Raw genomic sequence first — 8,884 nt, forward strand, 5'->3', positions numbered from 1 at the left:
TGCTCAAGGAACACTCCTAGAAGTGCTTATTTGGCGGGAAGGGATGTCTTGCCCTACAAAGACTATCAAAATTTCTAAAAAGTATTGATCTCTTGAACATTATTTACTATTCTTAGAATTTTTCTGAGGATAAAAACTCAGAGCTATCCAAAATACAATAAAGTAAATTAAAAAAAAACCATCGTTTTATTAACATAGAAAATTAACAGCAACAGATTTCTAATACTGGAGGATTCTGGTTAATAGAATAAGTTATACTATGAAAATATTAAAGTTAAAACCTAACAAATAACAAAATTTCATGGTCAGAGAAATAGTACAGATGTTAAGTCACTTTGCATGCAGCCAACCCTGTTTTGATTCCTAGCATCATCTATGGTTCCCTGTAGAAGCTATGAAAAGGTAACTTTTAGCCCAATATGCCATTTCTCACTGTCTAATAATAAAGATTTTGGTTGCAATGAATATGGTGAAGAGTCTTGCCTTATTGTCTATAATAATTTAATCTATAGTACTAAAAGATTCTCTATTATCTGTATATAATCATCACTTATAGTGGAAAACTTTCTGAATATATATGTAAAATATTCATATCAATAGCTGGTGCTTAATAATTGTCTGCCATCCAGAAAAAAAATCTATATGTACTCTTTGACAGTTCCCCTCAAACAGGGGCCATATGAATCCTTATAGGTCCCCTGGATATTCCAAAATAGTCACACATGAAAATTTATGAAAATGGGGTGACTGCATAAAAGTAGGGAGTCAACTGGTAGGACATGGAAAAGGAAATGTTAGGAAGTAATGTGAGAAACACTGCATCAACTCACAGCTTTCTGCAAGACAAAAGTAAGTCTAAGATTTTCACAAAATAACTGATGAAGTCACAAGTCTATACAAAGGTGTCATATGGAGTTCTCTTAATCTTTACGATCCGTAATATTCTATATACTTAGCTAATTTTGGTACCTCAAATGCTGCTTTCATATTTTTGTATAATGTGAAGATTGATTTTTACAAAATTTCAATACATTATTTTGTAACACAATAATGAGAACATGACAGAATCGGGGAGGGGGAATGAGAATATACATAGGAATAGCCTCAGAGCAAGCCTGAAAGTTCAGAACAAATTATTTGAATTACAGTGAGATTATCAGAGGGCTATGAAGAAAATAATTTTGCTTCCTTTGAGGGTTAATGAACTTGCACATCACCTCTCCTGAATATTTGAGGTCCCTGAGCACCTCTGGATGTGGCTCTGGTTCTTGCAAAGCCCGGAGTAGCGACAGAGGGACTCGGGGAACAGAGCTAGCAGCCAAGCAGCATGGAACGGAGTGAACCCCAAGAGGAGCCAGGGTAGGGGGGACAGCAGGGCTGGCAGTAGGCCACAGGGCAGGCTCCTGTAGACCCGGATGTGGCTGTCCAGCCCTCATGTGACAGGGTGGGGAGAAATGGGGCCCCGAACACTTCGGAGATGCAGCAGAAGAAGAGACATGGGAAGGGAGAGGGCTCAAGGGAGCCGAAGACCCGCACCCCATCGCTGCAGTGTGCGGTCCTGGAATCCCAGGATCCCAGAAGCCGCCAGACAAGCTGGAGAGTCTCAGGATGCACCCCCAAGTCCTGTCCCCAGATGATCTGTGACCACCAGCTGGAAGGTCTGGGGACCCAGGCCCCGTGGGAGTGCTGTGGGGTGATTCCCCGGACAGAACCCCTTTCTCCAGCCTCAGCAGGCTATTCCCAACTGGTCTGGACAAGCAGGGAGCCAGGGAGCAAATCGTTTCCCTTCCCAAGGGACATCACCTTCCTTGCTAGGAACTCCCCGCCCCTCATCCCCCCAGTCTCTCTCTCTCTCTCTCTCTCTCTCTCTCTCTCTCTCTCTCTCTCTCACACACACACACAGCCTGTGCCTCCGAAGGTAGAATCTGTCCCTGGCACCCGGCGACAGACTTGGCACTTGGAGGTCTGGGGACAGACAGGAGGAGATGGAGCCCCGGGCTGCTCCTGTCCCACATAGCCTTGGCCATGCCCTGCCTGTGAGGCATCTGCCTTGCCATTACATATGCGCCACGACACGGCCATGCTCTTATGATCTCAGGCATCTCATGGTCCTCCAGCACTGCCAGGAATGACCAGAAGTACTGAGGTGGGTGCGACCCCAAAACACTGACAGAGAGAACAGGAAGAGAGAACAGTGGGGACTGCAGGACAGCACAGGAGGCACCAGAGTTCACCTGTGTCACCAAAAGGCTTTTCTGCCCACTGCTCTGGCCACAGGCAAGGACCACAGAGGTGTGAAGAAAAAAGTGGCGTGAGCTTCAAAACACAGACAAAACCACAACTGCAGAAGATTCCAATCTGCCTGACCTGCTCTTACAACAGTTGAGACAAGTGCCCACGCAGGAGGAAATGGGAAGGCTAGAGCAGCCCTCAACCACACTCCCCGATGCACATTTCTAGAACATGCCACACTCGCAGCAGAGCAGGTGGTACTCCCCGTGCACCCCCCTTTCCCCCAGAGAGGATACTCCCGGCCACAGTTGAGGGGCTCTTGATTTGTGCATCTGCTGTGCATGAGTCACAAAGAACCCTGAGAGGCCGTGATCCACAGGCTCCTGTGAATAACTGGCCTGTGTTCTCCTGAACAGTCTGTGAAATGCCTGTGAGGACACTGAGAAAGGATTCTGCCTTTTACCAACTGAAAGTTTGCAAGAGAAATGCCCATTTGTCAGGAAAGATCCTTTAACAGGACTAAACACAGTTACTCCCAGAGAGAGCCGAGAGGGTAGAATGCAATCGAGGACGGAAGGCCCCGGAACTGCTGGACCAAGGAGAACCATGCCACCCACCTGAGCATCAAAGCGTCAGAGCCCTAGGCACTAACTAAAGCACCACAAGAGGAAGGCACGAGGCCAGCGGTACAACACTTGCCTTGCACGTGCTGACCCCAATTCAACCCCTGGCACCCCATTGGATTCCCCCCAAGCCATGGTCGGGCCTAAAAAGGAAAAATACGAACCAAAAGCAACAGCAAAAACACTGCAAGGGAAGGGAGGCCCCCTAGACGTACTTTTTTATTCTGAGGCCAGAGACAGCACTCACGGCCAGAGAAAAGATGTTAATGGGGTCAAAGAGTCTGCCTTGCTTATGGTCAACTCAGCTCAATCCCTGCAACTTCATGACCCCCACACAACAGGGGCAGCCAAAAAGGCCCCTTCGACCCCACTCTCAGGGTACCCCAGGGAATGCCCAGCACTGCAGGACTCAAGAAGCACTGTATGCATCCTTACCCCAAACCCACAAGAGGAACAGAAAGAGAATTACCAAGACTGCAAGCACCCTTGAAGATGAATTGCAGATTCAACTACTGCAACAACGTAAGAAGCTGTACCATGAATACGAACCGGAATCCTTACCCTCAGGAAACGCAATCTGATCTGAAACACTCCAGTCTAAAAGGACCTAACTTAACACATCGGCCCTGAAATAACTGAAGGAGACAGAAAAAAATACTCACAGACTGACCATGATCAAGCAAGTGTGGGATGAGAAAAAGCAATGGGGACTGGAGAGGCAGTGCAGGAGTTAACTTGCATCCATCCCAGCCCAACTGAAATCACCTGACCGCAGGGGCTGGGGTGATAGCACAGCGGGTAGGGCGTTTGCCTTGCATGTGGCCCACCCGAGTTCGATACCCAGCATCCCAGGTGGTCCCCTGAGCACCGCCAGGAGCCATTTCTGAGTGCAGAGCGAGCAGTAACCCCTGTGCATCATCAGGTGTGACTCAAAGAGCAAAATCAATCAATCACCTGACTGAACATGGTCCTCCGAGGCCGCGCAGGGAGCCACAGGCCCTGACTGCATTTCCAGGCAGGCAACGGGCCGCCACGCCCGGGAAAGCCTGACCCAGGGGGCCGAGCCCGAGCATCGAGGGGAAGGCACTGGCCTTTGGCACAGGTTCCATCCCCGGCACCCCACAAGGTCCCCTGAGCGCCACAGGAGCGATCCTTGCTTGCAGAGCCAAGGGTTGCAAGCCCTGAACACCAAACAAGAATGGACGGGCGAAAAAAGCCACCTAACATGTGAAGGAGAAATGAGAGCCTGGCAGCCAGCTGTCCCAATCCTGCAGGGTAGGGCGGAGAGGGGTGTAGGATGCACATGAAGAACTCAGTACACTAGTACACACGTACACACACAGATTCATTGCACGAGTGTTTTGGTGGGAGCTGCAGTACAAGGGCTGTGGGTTCTAGTCCAGAACACAATTGGGCAGAATCCTAGTCTGCATTTCAAAACCGGACATACACACACCAGGCCCACTGCAGAAATGCCACCTAGAGTGGACGTCTCTTATCTGTGTCACACACACATACACGGAGGCAGTGTCCCATCTCCTCGCCTCCAATCACAAGCATAGGGCAGATTTGAGAATCGTGGAGAACTAATCGTGAAATTCTGCCAATTCTCATGAGTCGGCAGCTGTCTCTGGAATCGTCTGCAGCACCATCCCAGCACCCACCGGAGGAGGCCCAGTCCGTACACAGCCCTTTGCTCTTTGTTTGTATTTGTTTTTATTCAGTTTTGTTGCTGTTGTTTGTTTCTTTGGGGACCATACCCAGCAATGCTATTCCTGGCTCTTCATTTAGAAATTATACCTGGTGGTGTTCTGGGGGGCATACAGGATGCCAGGGATCAAACTGGGATTGGCCACCAGTATGGCAGGAACCTTACCCACTGCACTACCTCTCCATCCCCAGAAACTTATCATTTGAAGAGTCAGATAAATAGTACAATAGTGGGTAGGATACCTTCCTTGCACAAACCTGACCCAGGTTGGATCCCTAGAACCCTAAATCCCATATGGTACCCCAAGTCCTGCCAGGAGCATCCCTGTGTGCAGTCAGGAATAAGTCCTGAGCACCACTAAGTGTGACAAAAACGAAAAAAATTTCAAAATCCTTGTTGTAGAGGTGTATAAAATTAAAAAATTAGTATTATAAGTAATGGTGCTAGTACACTGCCAAGTTCTTTAGCGCGTGTGAAACTCCTGGGTTTGATCCCCAGCATGGGCAAAAGACGAGAAACAAGGATCATACCCAGCGTTTTTCAGGGTGTACTTCTGGTTCTCTACTTAGGAATCACTTCTGGCAGTGCTCAGAGGACTTATGGGGTGCCAGTGATCAAACCCTGATTGTGTGCAAGGCAAACACCCTATGAGCGGTATCACAGCTCCAGCTCCAAGACAAACATTTCTTTGGGAGTAAAATACGGTCTTCTGTATGAGATGGTATCATGAGAGGGGGACTGGACAGACCCCAGACCCGAGACAGGCATAAACACACAAACACACACACACACACACACACACACACACACACATGTATTTCTGGGTTTGCACTCAGGAATTAGTCCTAGGGGTACTAAAGGGGATACTGGGGATCAAGCCGGATCAGCCTATGGCTCAAACCCAGCAGCACGCACCTTTAAAAGCACCAACAGGGCCAAGCCTGTCTTCCCCGGGTGGGTTCTTGGGGGTTTCTGTCGTTCAACTGATTCCAAACTCCTATAACCTCCTCCCAGGCCCCTCTGCTCAATGTCCCCAGGGGAGAAGTGTGGCACACAGTGTGGAAAACAGGGATGTAATCCTGCAGACTGGTTTGGGGTCTGGCCCGGGGCCAGGGCCACCTATGTACTGCCCCCTGACTTCTGGAGAAGCCCCCTGGCAGTTGAGGGTTTTCTTTCAAACTCGTTGCTGGTGGGGGTGCAGGGGTGTTCTGATGACATCAGAACTTCCGGCTGTGCTGATTGGAAGATCCCAGACCTCCAGAACCTGAAGCTCAAGTAAGCAACAGTAGCCTTTGGCTGAGAGCCCAAAGCCTCGTCTGCTCAGCTCCTCGACGGCAGGCACTGCTGTTACTGAGGGAGAACCTGAGCTATCGGGGGAGAGAGTGGACCTGGGAAGGCCAGCCGTAGGCAGAGTCCTGGGTCTGAGCCCCAGAGCCCTGAGTCCAGCACCTCGGGATACCCCCTGGAGGTGGCGCCGGAGGAAATAATGCCAGGACCTTCAGGTAGGTGTTGGGGCCGGTGGGACTGGGAGCTGCGCAGACAGGAGTGTTGGGGAGACACTGAGAGGTCGGAAGGAGCGGCACAGAATAGGCTCTTGGGGTATGGACTGACAGCCAGGACAAGGAAGGGGAGCCGGGATGGGGGAAATAGGGAAATGGAGGTGCCCCTCTGTGTCCCCAGGGAGAAATTCTCCCCTGAGGAAGAGACTGAACGTCACAGGGGTGTGAACAATGATAAGATGTGTGCGAGGAGATGGAGAAAGAGAAGCTTGGGGGCCTAGGAGTCCATGGGCAGCTGAGGAATTGCTGGGACTCAGTCTAGCCTCTCCGTCAGAGTCGGAGCAGGAGCCGGAGGATCCAGAGGCGCTGGAGAAGGGGGAGGAGGAAGAGGAAGAAAAGGGGGACGCAGCCTCCCAGGCTCAGCACAGTGGGCTTCAGGCCAGCCCCTGGCCTCAGGGTGCTGTTTGGAGGAAGAGGGATGAGACGGAGGACGAGGAACAGCAGGAGGACGAGGAGCAGCCATGTGGGCTGCGCAGGAAGCGGCAGCGACGGGAGAGCCCCGTGCTCCCCGAGCACCACCAAGTCTTCCGCAAGCTGCTGGGTAGGAGCCCCGGGCCCGAGTCTCCCACCTGGACACAGGCGGTCCTTAGGGATGCAGTGTCCTATGGTGGGGAAGAGGTGGCCCCGGCCCGGACAGGGGCTGCAGTGCCGGGCTGCCTGGGCTGGGCCACCCAAGGAAGGGGCTCCCGCACCCCTACTCCCACCTGGGGCTGTGAGGGGCCCAGTGTTGCCGTCCCGACGGTGGGCAATATTGGGGGCGGGCTGTGACTTTGAGGTTCACAACCTCGCCTTCCCACAGAGGACCCTCTGAACAAAAGATTCCGGGCCTGGGACAGGCACCTGTTGGTCTCTGATAAGGTACCTGCTGGGGGTCACTAAGCGACTGTCCCGGGGACCCACCAAGCTCCCCCTGCACGGGTACCTTTGCTCATTTTGCTCCTTGGGGGGGGTGAGTGTAAAACTTGGGGGCCACTGGATAGGGGAGGTGCGGTCACTGATGCAGCTCTTCGCTGGCCACTCCTGGGGCACAGGCACCCCAGTCTCTCTGGGTCGTGTCTGTGGGGTCCCTCACCTCTTGATTCAGGAAACACCCACAAAGTCCTCCCCTTCGTCCTGCTTCCCGAGTTCTTGGATCTCCTTCCCCTCCGCCCAGCCCTGGTGACCTGTCCCCGTGTCTCCCCAGTACATGCTGGCCATGGTCATCGCCTACTTCAGCCGCTCTTGCCTCTTCAGCTGGCAGATCCGACGCATTCACTTCTTTCTGGCACTGTGAGTACTGATCCCAGGGAGCCCCGACACAGCCATGCTGTGACGCCATCAGCCTCCATCAATCCCTGGGGGCCCTCCGCCGCAGCTCCCTGAAGGAAGGAGGTAAGTGTGAAGACAGGCGGTGTGCTGTCCACAGCTACCTGGCCAACGATATGGAGGAGGACTACCAGGCACCCAAGCAGAACATCTTCGCCTTCCTGTATGGCCACAGCCGCCTGCAGCGGCCCCTGTTCTACCGGCTCCGTCTCCAACTGCTGCGCTCCATGGGCTGGAGAGCCTGGGTGACCCGGGAGGAGTGCGAACAGGTAGGGCTGCTGGCGGGCATGGAGGGGGGCTGTCCGCAGGCTGGAGAGGCCGAGCGAGTTAGCAACATGGGCCCCATCTGTCTTCGCAGATCCAGGCCTACGACCCTGAGCTGTGGGTGTGGGGCCGAGACCGCGCCAATCTGCTGTAGATCCGGGCCAGGAGGCGGGGCACGGAATGAGGGGGTAACTGGGGCCCTGGGGTGCAGACCACAGCCAATCTGTCAGGGAAGCCCAAGGAAGTGCTCTGCCTAGACCTCATCTCCTGCCTTAGCCACCAGAGCCCAGTGCTGGCCCCCAGCATACTCACGTCTGCTTCCCTGGGGTGATGGAGAGTTGGAGGGGGGTTCCAGCCGGACCCCCAGAGGTCCTGTTCCTGGCACTGGGATCACCCTCGGGTCAAGGCCAAGAGGCTTTAGGAGCAGAGATGGGAGCTGGGTTCAGGGTGAGGGAAGTTCCACATGCCCTCAGACTGTCAATGATCATTTCCATCCGTCCAGGGCCTGCCCGTGCCCAGAGCATCGCCACCAGGACTGTCATCGGATGCCCAAGACACCAGAAAACTGGCCCATGGGAGAGAGGAATTCACCTAGAAGCAGCCTACAGGCACTTGGGTTACAGGTGAAGACCCACACACCTGTCCCCCAACCCTTTCAGACCACCTGCTACAAGGTACCAAGGAGGAAAAAGTCCGGACTCTGCCCAGTTTCAGCCTCCTATGTGGACAATCTAGAAAAATCCAGAATATCCTAGAATATTATGTTAAGACTTGGGCGCACTTCAGGAGTCTGGCAAAAGGCAACAAAAAAATCCACTTTCTTTTATGTTCCATGATCTGGAAAGTTTCCCCAATTTCAGATCAAATGCCTGAATCCACTGTCCTCGAAGGTGAGAACCTTAGCCCCAGCTTGAAGAAAAGGGGCTGCGAGGGGCAGGAACAGTTGGGTCTGGCTAGACCTGCTGGGGGACACTGAGCCTTGTGTGCTGACCGCTGGTTAATGGCGGTCTCACAATGTTTGCCACAGAAATAGTTCTCATAGTTTAAATTTAAGGCATCCTAAATTCACATCGCCAGCTCACATGCTGTTGCTTTAGATTTGTGATGCTTATTCTTGTTTATGTCTCGTTTCTTCGATAAAGATAATTTTGGCATTATGTTCAAGTCTTTTGAGATTTAACTGGGATATT

The sequence above is a fragment of the Sorex fumeus genome, unplaced genomic scaffold (genome assembly GCF_029834395.1).
Source record: "Sorex fumeus unplaced genomic scaffold, SorFum_2.1 ptg000260l, whole genome shotgun sequence".
Lineage (NCBI taxonomy): Eukaryota > Metazoa > Chordata > Mammalia > Eulipotyphla > Soricidae > Sorex > Sorex fumeus.